Source organism: Euprymna scolopes, chromosome 23, assembly GCF_053919585.1.
Source record: "Euprymna scolopes isolate OS-2025 chromosome 23, ASM5391958v1, whole genome shotgun sequence".
Lineage (NCBI taxonomy): Eukaryota > Metazoa > Mollusca > Cephalopoda > Sepiida > Sepiolidae > Euprymna > Euprymna scolopes.
Window position 1 is genome coordinate 22,081,842 of NC_136504.1, and position 25,185 is coordinate 22,107,026.

Consider the following 25,185-nt stretch of genomic DNA (forward strand, 5'->3'; position numbering starts at 1 on the left):
GAAACGTTCAAAGTTTACAAAAAAGTTTTTCTAAATATTCATACAACTACTCAAAGAAGTATCATTATGCTTTACACATTTGACATCTTTTTTTGTAAAAAGTATTAAGTGACGCTTACGTCGTTCATCCACTGAACTCGTCATATATACTAGGTGGCGCCTATTGGTGTTGCCTTGAAAGTAATGCAATGTGAACTCTGTATATTCCATTTTCAAACCTAAAACCCTGTTGCTATTTTATCTGATCTTTTTCTTTTAATTTCTAAAATAAAGTGCATTTTCTGTTTATCTATGTATGGTGCAAATGCAGACTCTACGATTATTTTCTAAAAAATCATAATACAAAATTAATATCATCATTGAATTCCTTCTAAAATTTTACTTTAGAAAAGTTGTATTTGATCTTTATATAACTATATGTTTTCGATTGCATCCTCGGTATTGGACACTAGGGATCCCAGATGAAATTGGAAGAAAATTTTAATGGTATCATTAAATTCTGCCACCTAAAGTTAACATTTATTAAAACTAATTGGAATTTTCTAAATGTTAACGTATCAATTTCTATAACAGCAAAACAAGCAATAAATAACACACTTTTGCTTTTTTCTCTCTCCTGCATTATATATATATATATATATATATATATATATATATATATATATATATATATATACACTTTTTATTTGTTTTACATAAGCATTAATATGTCGCTACACATTCATACTTTGCTGTTGAGCACTCTTGTATTAACCTCGTTGAAACTTCATTAGTTACTTTACCTCTGGAAAATGTTAACCTGGAATTATATATATATATATATTACTATTTCATTTAATCATATAAACTAATATAAGAAGATATAATTTTATGCATAAATTTTTAGTATTTACTTCAACAGTACTCAATACATAAATAGAGCTAGGTAGTAAATTATGAAAATATGTATGGCAATTCATGAAACTTCGTCAGGCTTATGGAACGTTGAATATTCTGTGTAGCTTAATTGCCGTATATATTTTTATAACTTACTACCTTGCTCTACCTATGTATTGATCACTGTTGAAGTGAATGCTGAAAATTTATGCGTAACATTATATCTTCATATATGAATTTATGTGAACAAATGAAGTAGTCATATATATATATATAACGTTTTCTAAAAAGGATGAAACATATATGTATGTAGATAACAATTAAAGAATATTATATATATATATAGATAACAATTATATATATATATATAGATAACAATTAAAGAATATTATATATATATATATATATATATATATATATATATATATATATATATATATATATATATATATATATATAATATTCTTTAATTGTTATCTACATACATATATGTCTCATCCTTTTTAGAAAACGTTAGAGTGGAGATTACTGTTCTACCGTTTGCACGATTCGAGCCACAGACACGAGTCGCCTTTAAGCTCAAATATGGTCAATCCTATCAGGTATGTGGAAAATGGAGAATTAAGGTTTATTCATGTCTTTATAAATGAACTTAGTGTTTGACATCGCCAATTGACCAAACTTACATTTATGCATTAATTTGGCAGCTTATGATAATTCTTTTATATCCATTCAATCTGCGTGTTTAGCGAATGTAAATGATATTTCAAAACCTAAGTACCACAGATTAAGTGATAGACAGAACTTCTTATAAAGATGTATGGATGCGATTTAAACGTCTATCAAATTTTACCCAACCATAAAATATTGAGAGTATAGCAGAAAATCCTTATGTCCTTTAACTTAAGATTAGTGACCATGGCACTAACCATTGAGTGACATCCACAAGTGACTTTTTGTAGTTGCAGAACTTTGGTTGGTTAACGATAGGTGTAAACAGAGAGAAAATATAAGAAAAGAAAAACTGGTAACGCCTGTCAAAAAGAAACACAGATGTGCATTTCTGATCTTTCCCTCAGGCAAAAAAAAAAAGAAAAATGACAAAATACAATGGACAGATGAGTGAGAGGAGGATGAGCCTGCAGGGTCAGAGGTAAAGAATTCTCCATGGTAATGAAAGTTTGTGGTTCATTTCAGAAGTATAAAGAGAGAAATGATGTATATGTGTGTAGAGGAGAGGGTGGAGAGAGCACTGGGTGATGCAGTAAAGGGGATATTTCTGGTAAAACACTCAGATTTTGCATTCTCAATCCCCATCTATAAATTAAGAGGCGGTAACCTCGACTGACCCAACTGAGGGAGAAAATTTATGGGGACAAATTGGTCAAGTTAAGGAAGAGTACAACACCCCCCCCCAAAAAAAAAATGAAAAAAAAATTCATTTGTTTCTCAATCTGAACAAGGTTTTATACAGTCTTGACCATCGTCATCAGAGATATTTGGTCAAAATGTCAATTCGTCCAGATTGGGCTGACGAACAGATAGTATTTTCATCCCTTGCCTCTCCCATTGTACATCATTGATGGACAATCAATTCTTATAAAATCTATAATTACCAAAATGAAGTGTGTTGGACAGTTGAATGGAAACTACTCCCTACACTGCTTATGTGTGTATGTGTGTGTGTGTGTGTGTGTGTGTGTATAGGGGAGGATCACCTTCTGCCATTTGCTTTGCCTGTAAGCTAAAGTGTTTTAAAAGGCTGGCAGTTGAGTGACATTATATAACTGAGTTATTGTCAAAATTGTTGTTAGTGAGAAACAAAGCATGTAAATGGACAGAAGATGAAGGAGATTATCGATCCGAGATAAAATCTTTATATATTATAAGTATCTAGCTAGACATTGAAATTCGAAAATACTTTTACTTAAACACAGGTATACAAATAAATCTGTTATAAATCTGTTAGCTGATAATTGATGTTCAGGGAGAGGAAAGGAAACAACCACCCTCAAGTTAGCATCACTATTGCATTAAAAGTGATGGGATGAAGGACATGTTCTGATGAATGTAGAAAATATCCAAGGATACTGAAAATTAAATACTTAGATATCCAATTATAATATCTAAAGCAAAAATCAATATAACACTTTAGTTTATGTGATTTGAACTGTTAGCCTTATGGTTGTTATATAAACTATGTTTCAGGCATAAATGTCGTTTATATAACAATTGCGATGAAAAAACATAAATAATGTAACAGCATCTCATATAAAATAAAAAGCAATGGATATTCTTAAGATGTATCTATTTAATTTCTGCACTTAGCAACGAATATACTATTTCAACAGTAAGCACGATAGACGAACTGGCAGATAAAGCCTATTATAGGAATGCTTGGACGCATTTACGGTAAGATGCATTCATTTTATGCAGCACGTTTATGGATAAACATGATATTTCAAAATGTAGTATAACCGACCAATTGACAACTTAAAAAAAGGATGTGAGAACACATCTAGAAAAATCGTTAAGTGATACTTTAAATTGGTAGCTATTCCTCTTCAAACTCAAGCATCATATTCTTTGGTTTGGAATGATTAGATTTGGATGCAGGAGATTTTTCTCTTGATTTTGGTAGATTTTGTACTTCTGTGAATAAACATCTGTCTGAATTAGTAAAGAAAATCCATTAAGTTTTACTGAATCCTTTTGGTATCCAATTTAATTTGCATCATAAAAACATACTAATCCCATGTCATAGTTAGGTGCGGAGATGGCAACAGTCAATGGTTGCTTCATTAGGCTATACCGTCGGATGAAAGAGAGTCTCATTTCAGGCCTAAGTTGTGGCAGAATGAGAATATAGTATCCAGTAATCTGGTGGGGCCACCTATGTCAGGCAAATTGATATAGAACCTGAACTGGCTGAGGAGGCTCTGATGTTGTCATGGGGAGCAGCATGGCAGTAGCGCACCTTAGCAGAAGAACTAAAGAACCAGTCAATGAAAGGGCACAAAAGATGCTGAGCAAAAGGAAGAATCAATCATTGATCAACGGTCAGGGTCCACCAATCTAATTAAAAGACTACTGCATTTCATTTGTAGACGTAGCTCACACAGGTGATATTATTCAAGCTATCGCAAGATTCAAAAGAAAATTTATATATATATATATATATATATATATATATATATATATATATATATAAACATGATCAGAGCAATCATTTGTAAACAGTCACTCATCTTCTTCGTCTTCAGCAAATCTTTTTCACATCTAGTATGGGTTGCATATTGACCATGATGATACAAACTGATTTTCTCTATGAAATTCTATCATTTATGTCGGTTTCGATATACCATTGTTTGAGTCACTTCAAATCTTAGCCTTTTTCCTCAGTTACCCTCAACAATCTGCTAGTTGATATAAAGAATGTTGCTTGCCTCTTATCATCAGCCGTTAACTTCAAATGGAAAAAATCGTTGAAGTCACCTTATCATCTTAGTATTCGAATGAATTTTACCAATTCATTTTTAGGTATTCCTTATCTTTCATTCTATCTACCTCTCTTTCCATTCTATTCAGCTGTTGCCTTTAGAATAGTTTCTGTAAAACCACTGAATCTTATAACATTGTTATATAATCTCAGTTTTCTCATTTTCATATGAACCTAGTTGTTTGCAATATAGTGCAAACATGAGATACCAAATATCTTACAATACTATATCATTTCTAATATCTTTATCCTTTCAGTTTTGTAGGTTTGTTGTGAGAGTCCATATTTCACATAAAGAAGATAAAGAATAGTAATACATGCAGGACTCTTATGCTTTAAAGTGATGTTGCTATCTCTTCATGTCATCTTAGGTTTTGATATTAAAATTATTGATAAAGAACTTTACTTAACTATTAATTATTAAGCTTCTATTTCAGTAACATGTGACAATAACTCACTTTTTAATTTAAGATTTTAAACCTCTAGAAAATGTTCTAGCCAACTCTTTTATTTCATAAAAAGCTGACAGTTTTTCCTTTGGAGGTCATGGAAAGCATTGTGCAGATGAGAGTAGGGTATTAACTTTTATAGGGAGGTTAGCAACTGTCAATGTTATTTTTCAGGTAGTCATTAGTCAAAACATAAACAAATGCATAACGTCTGTACTTTAGAAAAGAATTTCTTTACTTTTCTTGCCTTTCAATAGAGAGAAATTTATAATCTTTTAATGTATCGCAGTATACACAACATAAAAAGAAAACACACCAAAAAGATGAAAATAATGTAAACAGTCAAGGTTACAGTGATTAAATATGAAAAATAAAATAAAATAAACATCTTTAGTCCGCTTTTTCCTGTTTTAAAAAGCCTAAATGTTGCTATTTTCATTATTTTTATATGGTATTGATTGTTCATTTTTGACATAATTTTCTTTTATTTTATTGGATCACTTTTTATCATTTATATTTAAATTGTTTATTCATTTAATAAGCATTTTAAATAAAATCCAAAATAATTAAAAACAAACTGAATAACACCCAAAAAGGTTCCTATTTACAATTCAGTTTTAATGTGGGGAAAAATCCAGCTCCACAAAAAGGGGATTCTGCATTGAAACAAAAATAAAAATTGTCTTAGTCTAAAAAGGTTTCTCGTTCTCTGACTGAGGACACAACAGTACATTTTGAATTATTTGCAAAATATTAAATACATTTTAACAAATTAGGCATAAGCCCATCAAAGTATGTGTGGGTGAGGGATCCTCCATCTATTCTTTCAACTTATTAACATTGACTATGTGCACTTTGTCCCCAGTCCGCAAGCCAAGAAAAAAGTTGCATACCTTTGCCAACGCTTAACATAGGTACTATAGATATCATGTCTTTAGAATTGGAAATTGTTCAAAATTATGAAAGTATTCAATATCAGGAAGAAAGTGTCAAAACTATCCGTTGGTTTTATTATTATTTTATTGATTCAGATTTCAATATAAACCTGGACTAGTTACAATAGTAACTAGTCCAGGTTTATATTGCAATACAGAAAGATCATTTATGACCCTAATTTGGCTGGATGTTTCCCTCCTCACACTTGAAATATTTACTTTAACTCTTAATTATGTGTCTGTTCAATACCCATGCTAAAACATTGTATAGTCTAGGCTTCATATAGATAATAACGATATCTTTAGCAGCAAAAAAAAAAAAAATCACATTAACTTTAAAGTAGTCTATTAAACATTTCTTAGAAAATCACTTATTATTTAAAGAAAGTAGTATTTAATTATGGAATAAAAGCGACTAAATAAGTTTATTTAGAATTGAAGGTTGTAGTGGTGTATTGGCTACTGGTATGGATATGTCATGTCGTGTTCCATTTCTTTTGTGACTTGGGATTCCGTTTAATACTCTTTCTAGTAGTATGTACTAGCTTGAGTAAGGGGCAGCTTGGGTAAGGGGCAAACATTGAGTACAGCCCCCCCCCCAAAAAAAAGAAAACTATTTGAGATTAACTTTTAGTTAACATAAAGTGCATTAGCAAAACGAGTGCAGATGCAATTCAGGTGATGGTAAAATGCATACAAAGAAAAAGAGAACAAAATTAGGATGAATCGTTCTTCCTTTCAGAATAGAGGATAAGAAAATAATATGTGATTTCTACACAGAAATTCAGTATTCAACACTACTAGTAATTGATATATTAGAGCCGAATTGATTCTCAAATTTTGATAGAGAAACTAGAAATTATGCCAGGTTCTAAAAGAATTTACATGACAATATGCATTGTGTGTGGACGTGGGGAAACTATCTCGGCTAGGATGTTGGTTAAAATGTGCAGAAAACACTTGAAGAAGGCCGTAGGACAAAACGGCCAAAACATTGTTATAAGATCCATAATTGTCTATAAAAAAGACACTTCTTCATCTCAAAAACAGAAAGAAATATTAAAAACTATTTCATAAAAGATAAATTTGCGACTTTGCATCAAAACATCTCTTTAATGGTCACTTCTTTTTAAAATAAAATTAATGAAAAAAAAAAAACAATCAACATTGATTTTTATTTATATTGTATTTTACAAATACAGAAAAACATAAACATACTTGCTGATAGGAAAATCTCATGAGGAGCATGGGAAACAACAGAAAGGCGAGCACTTGTAAAAGAATATCACTGGGTTAATATTTTACCACAAAACAATAGCATTTTAAGAAGAAAAATAGAAGCCCATATCAATAGGCTGAATTAATCCTGCAATATGCAAAAAGAGTTGTTTTGTTTTATATTTCAATACATTGGCTGGAAAACGGGTTCTATTCTTTTTTGTATGACAGTCATAGACTTGAAGATAAGGAATATCTTGAAGAAAGTGTTTGCCCATTTATGTGTATTAAAAATAACAAATACTGAAATATTTAAGAGAAAAGCAAAAGAGGCTCAAATCCGATTTTTTTTATAAATCTCCTCAATTGTTTTAAGCTTAATGTAAATAAATATTTATTCTCTCTGCCTCATCCTCATTAAATGAGATTGCATAATCTTTTCCTAGTACATACACGTGCGCCCATACACACATTATATATATATATATATATATATATATATATATATATATATATATATATATATATATATATATATATACATGCTAAACATTGAAAGAAATAGAAACTTTATAATTGTTAGATCGTATTCAATACTACTATTTATTCTACTTTAATTTATTCAGAAATTCGTAAACTGTGATATATATTAAGACATTCTTCTTGCATAACCAAAAAAATAAATTTCTGAACTTTGTTGTTGTTGTTTTGTTGTTATTAGAAGTATTATTAATAGTTATTATTCTTATGGAAAAGTAAATAAACTTATTATTTTGCTATCTAATTTACATATGTGTTAGTGGTGTACACAGACACATTATTGTAAGTTATATAACCACACCGAAATAAGGAGTTACTCTTTGTCTAAGTGCTCATGGCGATATTAAGAAATATTAAAGAATGGTTGAATCAACATAGAATGAGAGGGGAAGAGAAATACATAAATAATTAAATAAGAGATGGGTGATTTGGTCACTTAATTATAAAGCATAGCTATTTAAAAAATCTGAACAGAATCTTTTCAAATATAATCCAATCCCAGAGCTAAAATATAGTTTAGTATGTATTTTGTGGTCTTAAAATATATAGCCTTCGGTAAATAACCATTAAATAACTTAACTTTAGAATAATAATACATATTATATATATATATATATATATATATATATATATATATATATATATATATATATATATATATATATATAATTATAATAATTATTAGTGGATGAAAACGAAAATATTTCAATATTTCTTAGCTGGCATGTATAGGCTTACGTTTCGTCCAAAAAGATGTCCTTCAGGGTGCAGTTCGTGAAATGGAGTATACTAAATTTATTAAATTCGAAAAAATGTAGATTTCATTTTGGAAATGAAAAACTTGCCCCCACTGCTTTATGCAATGATCCAGATGCTTTTTTTCTGATTTTCATGGTGTCATAATTCTTTGTATGTCTATTTCATTGACCTAAACATATGCTCCATGAGCCCTTGAAGACAATGTAATAATTGAAATATGTTGTTGTTTTTGTTTAATATTCATAAGCTGTCAGATATTTGATCTAATCTTATCTAATATATATATATATATATATATATATATATATATATATATATATATATATATATATATATATATTGACGGTTATCAAGAATATAATTGATTGAATAGTAATTAAAATAATAAAATATAAAGGTTATCTCGAAGTCAATCAATGACATGATTAATTTCATTAAGGCAATATTTATTTTCTGCCAAGGAAAATGAAAATATTTGGAGTTTCTCTGATTACTGGAGAATTCTGGTGACAAGTTTTGAATCCTTGTGGTTCTTTATTTTGAAACACACAAAGCCGAGAGAGAAGGGAGGAAAAGGGGATAGAAAGGAAAAGCATTGAAATTATGTAATAAAACAAGCACAAATAAATAAGGTTGCTAAACCCTAATTTATTCTTACAATTAATTTCTGAAAAATTGAGCATTAGTATAAATTTGGCAGGTGATCTAAAATGAGAAAGTTAATTAATTGAAAAGTGACAGGAAATAGAAATAGAAAAGAATATTGGGATAAAGGGGTGGGTGGAAGAAAGACAAGGGAGATAACTTAGATAATATATATATCAGCACAAATATCAATGTTATGTATGGCACTCATGTTTTGTTCTTGTGTCGAGATTAATTAAGTATAGTTTAATGATTACGAAATTAGACCAGAGTCATGTTAAAGGAATTGGTCATAGGTGATGCATATATCTATTTTTTGTTCTCCAACAAAAGCAAGTAGTTAGATGATTAAACCAGAGCCTAAGCTACCTATCACCCATCCCCATCCGAAAGGGATGGTTTCAGTATCAGTCTTGAGCTATATTTATGCTTTATCCTCTTAATTAAGATGCTATTGAAGACAAGATATAGAGTAACATTTATCTGTAACAAAATGTACATTTTAAAAATCTCATAAGCGTGTTTGTAAATGTGACTGAAATTTAAATTCCATCAAACTTCTTTTCTTTTGAAAATCTTTATGATTTTGAAGTTAATAACTTACATTGCTTATAAAATATATAATAATTGATTGAATATATATGCTGAGACTTTGATTAAAAAATCTACTGGATTACTTACAAAGACTAGTCTCCTAATAGGAGTTGTATAATAGATTAAAAAGAATGATATAATCCTTAGTGTCATTACTGGATTAGATTCTAGACTTCATAAATTAGTAAAGCATCTGATTGAGAAGCGTATTCAGTTTGTAAATTAGTTTTACATACAGTTGATTTGAATGATACTACTCGCTAAATCATGCTGTATCTATTGTAGAAATATAAAATATCAATGAATCATGTTATTATAGATAAAGACGTTTTGAAGTAAAGATATTTACTTTTATTCCATTTTCTGACATAACAACTAACAACAGTTCTTCATTTGAGAAAGAGTTAACATGAAGATACTAATTCAAATAGATTTGTATAATTACTAATTACAAAAAGCGGGATGAAGGTATCAATGTATAAGAAGTTTTGAAACTTGAAAATATGTTAAAACGCTGATGATGATAATCAACATGAGGACACAAGACTAAATACGTCTGTATTTTTTAGAATTTTATCAGTTTACTAGAATACCCGTGACCCGTTGGGTCAGTATGTTATATTAGCTATGGAATTAATGTATGAGCGTGGCACTTGTGACGTAAAGAAAATGGTTTTTGTGACATAACAGACATTTCTATGAAAGTATATTAAAAATAAAAAAAGAATATAGACAGATTTCTATGAGTCGTTCTGTTTATAATTGTTTATTTTTGAAAAAAAAAACAAAAAAAACTTACAACCATTGAATTATAAGTGGTTTGCCATACTTATAGATAAATCTGCACTATTCAAATTTTGATATATCGTTTAATTTAAACACGAAAAAAAAAAGACTAATTGGGACGCTGAAAACATACACAGTAAAACAATACGTTGTAAAATGCTCTTATGGTTGTCAAAGGTTAAAGTAGATTTATTTGTAAGAAAATTGCGTTAAAATAACTTAAACGTAATATGGAAATGAACGATGTAAAAAAATCCAGAAAGTATTAACAATTATTTAGATAATTTAAACGCGACCCCCCCAAACAATTGTGACACTGAAAATGTACACAGTAAAACAATACGTTGTCAACGGGTCAAAGTTGATTTATTTGTAAGAAAATTGTGACAGTATACTTGTAATACAGAAGAATTGTAAAACATCCTCACCCTTCCCATATTAAATAATAATTTCGAAATAATAACGTTAATATTTCAGTGTGCAAGTCAAAATCTGCAAAAGAAACGATTTGTGTTTATTTGTTTACGTTGTTATGGGTTAATGTTTATGCGCGCATGCGCAACTGGATGTCGTAAACCGGAAAATGGGTTACATCACTCATTACAAGGTCATTTCGGTTTTATAATTATATAGATTTATTTTCTTTCTTCTTGCTTTCCTACAGAGCCAAAGTGAGTAACCCATTATTAATATATGTAGTTTTAAAGAAGATGTAAGCAGCAAGAAGTTTTCTACATTAATATATATATATATATATATATATATATATAAATAAAGGAGGGGGAATTATAAAGTGTGAATTTGACAACAAATTCAGAAATTAGATCATCTGAGGATTGCAAAAGTGTATGAAATCATGGTAATGGTATATTAACTTTTTTATCTACTATATATATAATTAAACATATTTCTTATTTTAATTCTGTTTGGCAAATTACAAGTAACAATTTCCAGTTAGCAAGCAAGTTTTCCATTAACTTTTCTATCCTCCTTTGTCATTCATTTAAAAAATGGACTACGCCTGTCTATAAGTAATTGTGTTCTATGTATCTTTTCATTCTGTACTGAATAAATTCTAATGTAAATGAAGCCAGCAAAAAAAAAAAGCAGCAACAACAACAAAAAAAGACGCCACCTTTCAGTTTTATTCAACAAATAATAAAAAAGGATGCGTACATAGGTATAGTTCATTTTATAAATGAAATTCAGAGGATATAATAGGCCACCACAATACTTTCTCATCTTAGAATTAAAAAAAAGTTTTTTTTGTTACAAACTATTTCTAATATTACCAAAAAAATTTTTTTTTTAACGTTTTGTGTGACAAGGTCAACATGGAATATAACTGACAAGGACTATTTATTAATATAGTCACATGGGAGATTATTTTGTGTCATTTAGATGCTGTGCATTTTATTTGTGCTTGTATAAAAAGGGTGCCCAAAATAAATTTTGTTAAAGAATATATGCGGCCGGTAATGGCAATATAGTGTTTTTTTATCCTTTTGCTTTATCTTCTTTTAGAAAATAAAAATGAATAAAAAAAAAAAAAAAAATGAAACGAGCAGCAACTTTTCCTGTCTAGAAATAAAAAAGAAAAGAATCACAACACTCGTTTTGTCACCAAGATTTCTTTCCTTTCGGACCCCCCCCCCCTCCCCGAGAAAATTATTCCATGTTATTTCAATCAACACAAATGTTCATCAAAAGTTATACAAAACAAATTTAGTCCGAGAGTTATTCAGGGCGAGGGAGCAACTTCTTTTAGCAGAAAGATCTTTCTTTATCTTCTGGCTTTATTTGTGTTTAAATTGCGGAATAATCACCTAGTGCACATCTGTCACTCTTACTACATTCCAGCTTTTGGTCAGGGGCTGAAACATTTAAGAGTGACTTACATTACATCTTTCCTACTACATTAAAAAAACTAACACATCAGATATTCTTAACGAACCTAGCAGGTTTAAATGAAAGGATCGGGTTGGGTGAAGGTAATTCTATGATAAAGAAACAAGAACGGATATTCTTAAGATATGTTCATTCAATTTTTGTGTCTAGTGATGAAAGTGTTAGTTCAGTCTGAAGTGTGATAGCCCTGTATTGAATTGGACGCACTAAAAAGATAAAATTAAATAATGAAAGGTTGACTGGTCTTAGAGTTTGTGACTATTTCTTCGATCTTAGTCAAGGACCAAAATTTCCAAACAGTTTGCCATGACACACTAGTGCAACGCACTATGTAATTAACAATGCTGTGAATGAATAAGATATTTCAAAATGTGAAAAATCAATGTATATAATAAAGTAATATAAATAATATTAGAAGAAAAAAGAAATCAACTTTTATTTTAGGTTTTAAAAAACCAAAGACTTTGATTGGGTCAAGAATTCTGACATAAAGATTATATTTTTCATTACTTAAAATTGACAACAAATCCATTACAAATATTTTAAATTAAATTTGCTTTCTCCATTAGTATCCAATAGTACTTCAAGCTGTATATAGAACACCATATAGATCACACAATAGCAAAATCTAATGGACAATAATGATGTCAATTATAGCAATGTTATGTACATTCTAGGCTGATATTTGAAATTAAAGTATTGGATTCAAATGAAAAACCATAAAAATTATGTTGTGACTACTAGGATGCATCATAAAAAGAAAAATGGAACAACAAAAGAACACAATTACGAAGAAGATGATATAAATTATGGATTTATGTATAGCTATGTCACTCTCCAGAAAGTTATTGGCACACTGCCATTACGAAATGTCACCAACAAGTAATATTTGAGTTATATAGGACATGTATGAATAGCATAAAATACAATGCTGATAAAAAATATTTGACACAATAACATATTACAGAGATCAATGGATAAATCAAACCATTTGGCATAATGGTTAGAGTGTTCGCTAATGGATTGGGAGATCAGGGTTCAATATTTGGTTTAATCATGACAAATAAAAAATGGTACTTGATGTCTTTTTCCTAGACATATTTTAAGGATCAAGTGAAGTAATCTATGGAAATCGATGTAATAGACTATTAAAAAAGAGCATTCAGCTACAATTGATCAGTGTATTTTTAGTTTTTATCGATAAAGGTTGTAAAAATTTCCACGGAAGAAACAAGAAGTACTTCCAAAACATTATTTGAACAGGAGAAAGACCAGAAAGAAAGGACCGATTTAAAGTTTGGCATTGATATCCATTGATTATAACTTAAAAAAATCTAGTTATATTTTGATACATTTTTAAGAAAAGAATAACTGTTCAGTTAAATATCAAAATAAGTGTTTGGCTTTTTTAATGCAATCCTTAAAAATAACACTCTCAATATCCTCAACATGGTTGTTCTCTTCAGTCGCTAACAGATAACTTCGATTCAACTCGTTATTATTTTAACATCAAATAGATATCATATTTGGCAATGTACATCTTTACTGACATTGCATTTTTTTTTTTTTACAAAAGAGTCACCACTTATCAAGGTTCGGAGGCCACTTGTGGACAAGGGTTAAAGTACGGTAGTCAATGGGATAATATCGTAGTAATCCTTAGTAGTGGAAATTTGGTAAATTGGATTACTTAAGGGACGACTCATCAAGAACTTGTTCACGTTGGACTTGCAGACGACTATATTGTAGTTATTTGGAAAGCAGAAAAACAGAACAGAATTCCACAGGCGTGCAGTTCTAAGAAAGAAGCTTTGTTCATGGAATCTACGTTTAGGTTTAGGCACAGATAAAGAGTGAGGAAATTATTGATAGTGGTTTCAGCTAGACGTGTGTTTTTCGTGAAAGTCAGGCAAGGGGAGACCATAGATTGGAGCTTGTCATGAAAATAATGATAAAGCAGAGACAGACTCGCAATGTCTCTTCTGTGAGAAAGAGGTTGCAGGGAAGAGAAAAGGGCATCCCCCACTAGACTACGAAGTCTATTTTGAACTCTGTCAAGGCAGGATGAGGTGCTTTTAGCAACACCTACCCAGATGTAGCAACAATACTCTATCCTTGGACATACTTGGTTCTTATACATGTAGAGAATTGCATCAGCAATGAGATATCTACTGGAGCAGTAGAACAATCCCACTATATTGCCAGCAGCCTTAGCAACAGATTTAATGTATGTGTTCCATCTCAGATAAGGAGATCCAGAATATTATCAAAAAAGAGTTTCCCCAAGATGGGAGCCATTCATTTCAATTGATGCCAGGCAGGGATCAGAGCGTTGATAAGGTAAAGATAGAAGCTTGTTTTAGATGCATTAAAATTAACCAGCAACCTCTTTCCCCATACGCCACATGCTCAAAATCAGAGGAGAGAGAATCAGAAGAGCCTCCCCTACAATAAAATACAAACAAAAAACAAGGAGTTGTTTGTCTTAAATACTTCACAGCATTAAAAATATTGCCACAAATATATTCCTCTACTAAAGATAAACATGTTTTATGATTTACAAGTTTATCCTCTGAGTGGATCTGATTATTCGTTCCCATTTCTTTGGAAAAAAGGTCAGGATAAATCCATAATCCTCAATATGCTCTAAAATCAGGAAGGACGAGTGTTAATTCTGTGCTTGCTTCAAGTGTATAATATTATAAGTGACACTCTTATTAATTATTGGCCAGTTGTTATACTTGTCCTCATAAAAAGTGAGTCAATAACTTACAAATATAAGTATATCAACACTTTAGTTATTTTATACTGAATTACAATAAACGATTATTTGTATATAATTTGATCATACATTGCTTTTTACCAACAGTTGGAGGTAAATTGCAAGTTTATACCTTTCTTAAGGGTGTTAGTACACAATTGAACAGGATTTGAACTCGGCATATCTGATTCCAAACTTTGTGATACCATCCTTGGTACAAATTATTCACATCCTCAAGTTATTTAAGAAATGAACAAAAACAGTGAACACTTGAAACAGTGAATAAAACATTAAATCTGGATCATCGTAGAGTGCACAGATACTACACTCTAATTGTAATAGAAGTTAAAAACAGAAACAAAAACTGTTGTATAGACACTTTTACTATTTTAGAAAAGAAAGATCAGTTTGTAAAAAAGGAAAGTACTTGTAACTTTTTGCTACCGCTGCTCGCCATTTTCCTCACCTTTCATTCCCCTTTTCAGGGAAGAAGGTGAATAGTAAGACTGTCTAAAAGAGTTTAATAAACGGTTGACTTTGAATGAAAACGTTTCGAATTTGTTCTTGTAAAAAAGCATGCACCATGTTTACAAGTAATTCCATGTGACATTTTGAAGAGATTTGTAAGAGAGCACTCAAGAGAAACACATGTTGCTTGCATGGTTAATACAAAAGAAAGGTTGCAATAATTGAAAAATGCTTTCGTACTTGTGTTTCTTTGTTGTTTGTCTCTTTTCTTAAAAACAAGCATGTTTATACTAGAAGAATCAGAGTAATTTATGTGAAAACATTTCTTTCTTAATTTATGTGTATCTCTTTTTGAATATAAGGGAGTTTAATATGTCTCTTTTATTCTATATCAACCCTTCCTGTGTTTTTAAGGCTGAGACACAATGTATCTGTAAACAACTCTATGATAGGCCTAAAATAGCTCAATCTTCTAAGAATATGATACTATAGTTTTGGCATAAATAAACAATGACAAAACGGTTGAGTTGAGGTGATGCATGTATGGTCTGTCAAATATTCATCTGTTCATATGTTATTATTATATGCCAACTATGGACACATACGAGTAAAATGTAAATATATAAAAAAGAAAAAAAAAGAGGTATAAGGATAAAAGTGCTCACATGTGTTACACGCATAAAACAAAAAAGAAAGAAAAAGACAAAATTTATATGAATGTTACTGAAAAAATTATGCTGATGCTGATGTCTTCTGAATATTTTAGAACTAGCGGGGGTAACCGGCGTTGCCCGAGTGTTTGTTTCCGGGACGGGGGGGAGTTTTAAAAAATGTTATGGTAGGTAAGTAGGAAGGATCAAACCCGGAGTCATGAGTAAAAGTAGGAAAATAAAGTGTGAAAAAAAACAAAAAAACATCTGCAACGTTAACAGTTCTGCCACCAAGAAAAGTCCATTCCAGTTGTTTAGGAAAAAAAAAAAAAAAAAAAACCGACTACGGTAGGTCGGCGCGAACGTGAAAATATAATGTGCATTGTCTAGCACGCTAACCACTACGCCACAGAGCACTGCAGCTTAGTTTAGTCATTTTAAATAACTTCACATGAAAGAACTACGAAGCCAAACCGGTGTTCTCTTCCTAACTATTCCTTGTGAACGATCCCCAAACGGTGTTAAGTGGTGGCAGGGGGAGGAGGAATTTATTAGAGAGAAAATATTTTACCACTTCCATTGATCTTAACCGATTTTGGCCGTGACTTCTCAGCAGAAAAAGTATAGAAATCTAAGATTATCGAGGAATTTGAGAAATAATAAGCCTATAACACACCTCAGATATTGTTCTGCCGTTTGTGCATATTATATTTGCATGAAATATCTTGATTTTTAATCCTATTAATGTCAAAATCAGACGAGAAAAAATGAGTTCATTTTATTTATATAGAGAAGATATTGATAGCGGCACTTATTGAATATTTGTATAATTATTTGTCCATCCTTAATATTACTCTAGTCTTTATATGATCTTATGAATTTTGATAATGTTAACATTGTCATTTATTGAAGTTGTGTATAACAATGTATATTTCACATTACTCTTGTCTTGCTCTTGTTTTTTTTCTGGTGACATTGTTTTCTAAATGTTGATAATATTACCATTGCCAACTACTGAAGATTTTGTATGACTATGTGTACCTTTAGCTTTCTATTAGTATTGCTAAATGGTTTAACTTCTGAAAATTTCATAGTAGTAAACTTAATTTTTGTGTTTCTCAACAGTTTGGAATTATGGATCTTGTTTTAGTCCTAAATAGAAGCTGTGATTGCAAGTTAGATCTTTTATTTCTTTTGCGAATTAAGATAGATTTAAAAAATCGACAAATACAAGAAAAAAACTGTTTTATTTCCTTGACATAATAAACAAGAATTACATTTTTTTAATTATCTAATTGAAAGAAATGAGTGTAGTATTAGCTGACAATAATTACGTTTATTTTTATATTTTGTTGGATATTTTAGAAAAATTAATTTAAATGAAAGGAAAATATCCGAGATACTTTTTATAGGCGAAAAATCAGCAAATCAGAAAATAGAGGTAAAATGTCAAAGGAGACATGAATCGATATTCTTAAAATGTGATGATTCAATTTGAATGTTTAGCGATTGATATGTTATTCTAAACTTAAGTAGAATAAATGGAAAGAACTTCTTATAGAGATTCTCAAGCATATCTAAACTAATGTCAATTCAATCAGTGCATCTACTGATGAAAATGCCATTTCAAACTGAAATGTAACCGATAAAGAGATGTGAAAAGGCACCTAAAAATAACAGTAAATTAGTTAAGTTTACCGTTCGCCAAAATCTGATGCACGCTTGGCGTATGCCTTAAAGACGCCATGTAAATGGATGAATTTCTGACGATGAGGTAGTGAAGCAGGGTGAACGGATGATTGTAAGCAAAAAAAACCCCGAAAGTGTATGTCGTATTTTATCTTTCTTATTTATATTCACTTCAGTTGCATTATCTATTTAACGTCAACGTATGTAACTAACATTGATACAGACACTATTAAGCATTGCAAATCGGATGCTTAGAATGTTTGCGTATAATACTAGGAAGTAGGAGGATGAATGGGGGAGTGATCAAAAACTGGTAGGATCAAGAATGTGTTGGGGAGATTAGAAATGGGATAGGGTTCTGCATGAATAGGGTTAAGATGATTATATTAACGGTGAGAGCAATGTTATGGTGTGTGAACTTCTGTTTCATATATCTTATCTTTTGTGTGGTGTTGCCATACAATCTAATAAGGAAATAGATATTTAAATAGATAATGCTTAAAGAGTCGAGAGTATTAAATTACAATCGAATAACAATATATATATATATATATATATATATATATATATATATATATATGCGTGTGTGTGTGTGTGTGTGCACACTAAAACGTGCTTGTTTCTTTGCACAGTAAATGGTTCATCTTCATGACGTCATTCATTAAAAGGTGTGATAACCGTGCACAGAATAAGATGATGTCACCTATCAACTAAAAGAAGGAGAGAGAGAGAGAGAGAGAGAAAAAGAGAGAGAGAGAGAGATATCCTTTATTATTTCGTTTTATGCTGACGCTCTATGACCCCCTCCCCCCAGTGGTCATGGATTGTCTATTAGAAAACCATCTATATCCCTGAAGGTCTTATATATTTATAAATCTTTGTAAATCTTGTTCACATGCAGGCTTGTTTGTATCCATGCATATTGGATGACGTCAATGTTATTTAGTCAAACAGAGATCGGATGACATAATAAAAAGTACATAAGATAAATGAGGTAAAGGAAGGATGAATGATAGAAGTAGTGAGAGGAAGCAAATGATGTTCACGAGCTAGATGACGTAGAGAGATAGTGCGAAAAGGGAAGAGAAAGAGAGGACAAAGAAGAGAGCGTTGAGAAGAGAAAGAGAGAGTGGTGATAGAAATCGGGAAGATCGGGCTAAGATCAAAGTGTAGTATATGTTCTGATACTACACTTCAGTTTTTTGTTCTCTGTTAGTAAAGGAGAACTCCTTCGCAACTGATACAATTTTTATTTTTGTTCCTTTTCTCCACATTAAAAAACGACCCTGGTGTCTAGCTCTGTCCTCATGGGGAGGCAAAGTAAATAGGAACATTATGACAAATATTGATAAAACGTTTTAATGTCCTACAAGGTTATATTTTTTTATTAAATTTTACAACAGAAGTGATAAAAAATAAAAATAAATACATAAAGGGATTTTTATGAGGTTTAAGGAACGTGGCCATTTAAAAAGAAAGCAAAACAAAGGTACAAAGCAATGTATCTAATTTTCCACATGTCTTTATAAAGAGCCCTGTCCTTGGATCTGTCACACTTTGGTTGGAAGTAGTATTTTAATTGCTAATAATGGAAATTTAATGGCCACGTCTTACAAATATCCGTTCTTGTTTTGGTAATTAATGTCCCATAAAAAGAATTAAATGTGAAAGAATTTTGTGAATAAGTTAACAGTTACATTTTTGAAAGATCTTTCTACCAAAAGTGACTTTTTGGCTTTTTGGTGATAAAGAATAAGGACAAAAAAAAAAAAACAACGAAAAACACACATAAAAAAGGAGGAACGAGTTGCATCGTCGATATCTGCAAGCGATATATGCAGAAGCAAGTAAACGGTAACAAAATTAACAAAGTATCTGATGGCATTAAATGCAGAGGATTATGGGTTTTTCCCCTCATATTTTTACAGAGTTTGAAGAGAAAGGGGAGAAGATAAATATTACATTTTTTGCTGCTAAAGCTACAGCAAATGCAAAGGTGAAAACAAAAAAGGTTAAATAAAATACTTGAAAGAAAAATTTCTTTAATAAAAAAATAATGTATTCATGAACCGTTATTAGTGATTTGGGATGGGAAGAGAGTGAAGAAAAATATGTTAGAATAAAGGAAGAAAAAATATAATTATAGTGATCAATGTTTTTTTTTTTTTCTTTCCGGCAAGGTAAAAAATGAGGGAAGCTATAACAATGAAGGCAAAAAATATGTAAATAAAATAACATCATATGATAGAAATACAACCGACAAGGACAAACTTGATAGTAAAAAATGCTTTTGAAGGAAAACACAATAGAAAAAGAAGAGAAAAATGGAGAAAGAAAACAGGAAAGAAAATGAGAAAATAAAGGAAAAAAGGAATAGCGAAGAGGAATGATACAAAAATAATAAACAGAAAACATCAAATTAGAAGAAAGAGAAAAGAAAGGAAAAAATGTTCCAATAGCTCAATTGATCGGAGCATCTGGTGCATTTAGCAAAAGAAAAAAGAAAAAGACAAAAAAGGTTAACTCACCTGTGAGAAGGATTCGATGACACTATTTCCATCTGTCATGTGGCAGGAGTGAAGATGGCAGAAATGGTGACAAATGACAGCGTGTGGGAAGAGGAAAGGAACACGAAAATGAAAAAGAGAGAGAAAAAAGGAAGAATCAATTAGTGAAAAGTGTAAAAGACAACTGAAAAGAATGGTAAATAACATTGACAAGAGAGCAAACAGCATGAATAGCATTTAATGAAGTTTTTCCACATTTAGTGGCCGACATTGATTTGCCTTGAGACAGCGTTACCTTCAGTGATGAAGAAAAAGATCTTGAAATACAATTGTTGAAAAGGATGATGATTATTATGTTGACGGTATGTGGCATATTATTATTATTATTATTATTATTATTATTATTATTATTATTATTATTATTATTATTATTATTATTATTATAATAAAGAGGGCAGGAAGGAGAATGTTGATCAGAAGATAGATGAAGTAGAAGAGGAAATGAAGAGAAAGTAACAAAAAGAAAAAGAATGAAGAATAAAGAGAAAGAATAAATTGAAAATAAAAGAATAAGAGAGTAAAGAAAAGAAAGAAAAACAAAAAGGAAGAAAACAAAGAGAAATAAGCAACAAATATGAAGATGAAAAATAATTATAACTAAAATGGCACTCAGTAAAACACATAAACTTCCCCTTAATTTAGCCAATCTCAATTTCAAAATTATTTATAATCATGAAATCATGATTAAGATTCAAGGGATTTCAACAGCCAAAAAGTAAAATGAAATCATATTTTCTTTTAAAGAGTAAAAATACACCTTCTATAAAAGTAGATGCATATTTAGTAACGTCCACAAATTTACTTGGATTTCTACCAAACTGTACACATGCTAAGATACGACCAGGCCTGAATTTTGTTGATCTAAAATCCATGCATTATGCCATAAGGAAGAAACAAGTGTTTAAAACATTCTATCTCACAGAATTACAAAAAGATTTTAAATTTACATCTTCATGTGAATCTACACCAAACTTAAATGATGTCTATTCTATGCTGATGTCGAGCTAATAACAATAAGTGGCACTCATGAATTACAGTTAAAAATGAACATTTTATTCATTTTCAAACAAAAGTGGGAGCATTGGCAACCGTAAATTAGCTGGAAACAATTTGTCTCCCCAAACAGATCTTTTAGGTTTAAAGTCAAAAGATTAGGCAGAAAATGTGCTAAAAGAATACATTTTTATAATGGTAAGGAATCTGGAAACTGCATGATGAACAGCTAATGAATACTGTTTCATTATGAAGAGGATAGAGAGATATTATGCTTTTTTCTACCTGATGTCACGTGGTTCGGTTTAGCCAATCATGTATTAATACATCTCTGTCCTCTTTATGATAAAGGAATACACGTTAATATAAGGAAGTAAGGTTTATTAATTTGCCGGAAAGAAATAGAAAAGGAAGAGGGGGGGGAGAAGAGATAGCGAGATTGAGATGTAGATGGAAATAGAGAAAAGTTGATAAAGACCACATAAGTTATTCCCAATTAAAAAAATATCCTTTTCATGTCATGCGACCTTGATAATATATGCAAATATGAGTATTTTTGATCCTATCTAAAGTGGACATATTCTTTTATATATATATATATATATATATATATATATATATATATAGAGAGAGAGAGAGAGAGTAAGTTTCTCAGTAAAACGCCTGCATTCAAACTAATTTATCCCCTATTTTACTGATCAAATATTTTCTCCACTCCTTCCTGTATCTCTTCCCATACACACCCATCCAACAAATTATGATGAAGAAGTAAAGATGCACTTGCAATAAACGTTTACATCAATAATAGTTGCATTAAGTGGTACTAATGCTTACATTATAAAGAGGCAGGAATAAAATTGATGGATGAATATTATTAATATAGTTTTTGAGAAAGTAAGGAGTAGGTTTTATTAAGTATTAAAGAGGCATAATGGAAATTGAATGAGCAAAGCCAAAACTGATAATGAATAATAAAAGTAATAATAATTAGAGCAATTAAGAAATAGTTAATAATATAGATGAATACTACTACTACTACTACTACTACTACTACTACTACTACTAATAATAATAATAATAATAATAATAACAATTAACAAATACATGGAACTGGCCAGAGCTGAAAGGGATATTGGAGATGAAGAAAAACTTCGAAAGAAATTGGAATTAGGAACATAGCTAAGAAGATACAGCGAATAACAATAATGAAAATAGCTGAAATATTAAGAAAAATCCTTGAATGCAGAGACTAATACACATGAGCTACAAACGCTAACCGGCCAAATAGAAACTGCAACAGGAGTAAAACAAAAAGATAGAACACAACATGTAACCAAGAAAAGTGAAACCGTATAATTGTAAGTTAACTTACAGTGTTGACATCAACTGGCACCACACTAAATAGTCGTGAAGGGTCAAGGAGGATGGAAAAACTGAGGACAGAAAGCACGAACCAGACCCCCACTGGCTGAGTGCGAAGAGGACTGAAATCTTGGAGAGGCTTATTGCCACTTAAATTTCGGTGATGGCCAATAGTTGGTGCAAACAAGAAATCAATGGTAAACGACTATTGTGATAATGCAAATTCATTTGCAAAGGTTATCGAAACAGGCGGAGAGTACTGGAAATCTGGGGAAACTTGTTGTCAACTAGACTCCAGCAAACACCATATGTTGTTGACAGAGAAATCTTTGATGATGGCCTGTGTGAAAACTCATAGTGAAAACAATAATAATAATATTGACTCTATACAATGCATAATACTAATGAAAACAGCTGAAATATTGAGATAAATCCTCAAGTGTAGAACCAACGGGTATAGTCAAGTGACAGTGACCAACCATAGGTATGTTGAAATGGAATTGAAACTAAGAAGATAGATATATAAGAAAAATACTATAAACTGAATTCCTTCCTCTCACTCCACAAAAGACATCATAATGACACTAACATCACTTGGCACCATAAAAAATTGGTTGCAAAGAGTTTAGTAAAGTACTACCCAAACTTTCACTTAAGAGCACTGGAATCCTGAGCCGATAGCTTTTATCAATGAGAACTGAATGATAAACAACTGTTGTGAGAACATGTGATTTACAATAGTGATTGAAAGAAGTGGAGAGTATTGGTAATGCGAAATTAATCACTCAGATTTAAGAAATCGTCACCTGTTTTTGCCAGTGAGCCATCACTGGTAAAGACTTGCATGAAAACTCATAGTGCGTATTAAATAATAATGATAATAATATCAAATAATATGTAAGAAAACGTTGATAATGTAGTCTACCTTACTCATAATTGGAGTGTGATGGGGGAAGAGAAGTGATGGATTTACATCATGCCCAAATGTATTGGAGAAAGTGACATTACAAGTACTGATTAGACTCAATGTTGCTTAACTTTTGTGATCCAACAAGAACCTGAGTTTCAATGTGATATAGCTGTAAGTAATGATGATAAATAGGATAAGAATAGGATGAGAATTGAGAACGGAGAGGACAGAATAATAAGTAACGCCAACATTAATTACATGAGTGTTTGCAAGGAATAATTATGAAGGACTTAAAAAATTGAACAGAAATAAATCAATAATATCTATATGCATGTAGATATTGATTATCTCTCATCAAAATGAGATGATGATGATGATGAATATGCAGGTACGATAAAACTGTGCTGATGACTTGTGTTAATGACCGACTTATGAAACTATATTGCAAAATTATTTTCTTATTTCTGGAATAATGAGAGACTTTCTAAGAGAATTACTATCTCTATGTGTAAACAAAAGTATCTGTAGGGATTGGTTATTAATATTGGTATATCTGTATATCTATGAATTTGGGTCGATATATATATATATATATATATATATATATATATATATATATATATCTTAAATTTGTCTTTACATAAGCAGTAGTTTGAAAATTTTTAAATGTAACTTGCTCTACTTCTGTATTGAGAACTCTTGTATAAACCTCATTATATTTCACTGGTTACCCTACCTTTGAAAAATAGCAACCTCAAATTATATATATATATATATATATATATATATATATATATATATATATATATATATATATATATATACTAGCAGGCTGCCTGGCATCGCTTGGTCCTAAAAATATGCATACAGATTTCTTATTATTATAGATACTTATCCAATATATAGTAATGATTTAAGTTGTAAAAATATGACGGGTACTATTTGCTAAAATCGAAACCAGAACGTTTAGCACTATAGGCTTAGTTGTTATTTATCTCTCTAGTGTAGTTACCGCCTGAGGTACCGACAGATGAATACGAAAGGTTAAAATTTAAGTGACTTTGAGCTATGTTTAATTTTGAGCATGTGCAAAAGAAACAACAGGTGTAATGTTTTATTCGACTTACTCTGCCAAGGTCAACTATTTTGTTTTCAATTTTGACCTCTTAGCAGCAATTTTTGCTGGCTAAAAACTAAATCGAAAATGTTCTACATGTTCAAATATCAAATTTCAACTATGTACACCAAATATTCAAAGAGGAGGTTGGTAGAGATTTTCACACGCACACCAACAAGGTCACTTTCATATATATATATATATATATATATATTTTTCTTGTGCTAGATGTTTTAATTTTAAATTCTACGCAGTTATGCAGAATGTAAAAACTATGCATAAATAGAATTCAGCATAATAGTGAAATTAAATTACGCATCTAATAAGAAACTATAAAAATGAATAAATAATTAGTTAATGCTCGTTTTTTAAAGGAATATGCAAATTAGTTAACCTTCATGTAGTCGCTTATATATCTATGACTATGTATATTAAAAAAGTTTGTTTTAATAATTTTTA

General features: G+C 30.5%; 1 protein-coding gene and 1 long non-coding RNA gene across 7 annotated transcripts in view; one reads left to right on the forward strand and one right to left on the reverse strand.

Moving 5' to 3' along the window:
* The window catches only part of LOC145245801 (uncharacterized), a 454,171-nt gene that overhangs the window by 250,277 nt on the left and 178,709 nt on the right, over positions 1-25,185 (forward strand). The window lies entirely within an intron of this gene.
* Positions 1-25,185, reverse strand: part of LOC145245799 (uncharacterized) — a 445,127-nt gene that overhangs the window by 178,912 nt on the left and 241,030 nt on the right. For all 4 annotated transcript variants that reach the window (XM_080107444.1, XM_080107442.1, XM_080107443.1 and 1 more), the window contains one exon: positions 20,306-20,337. The gene's annotated coding sequence lies outside the window, so the exon portion shown is untranslated. The remainder of the gene's footprint in view (positions 1-20,305; positions 20,338-25,185) is intronic.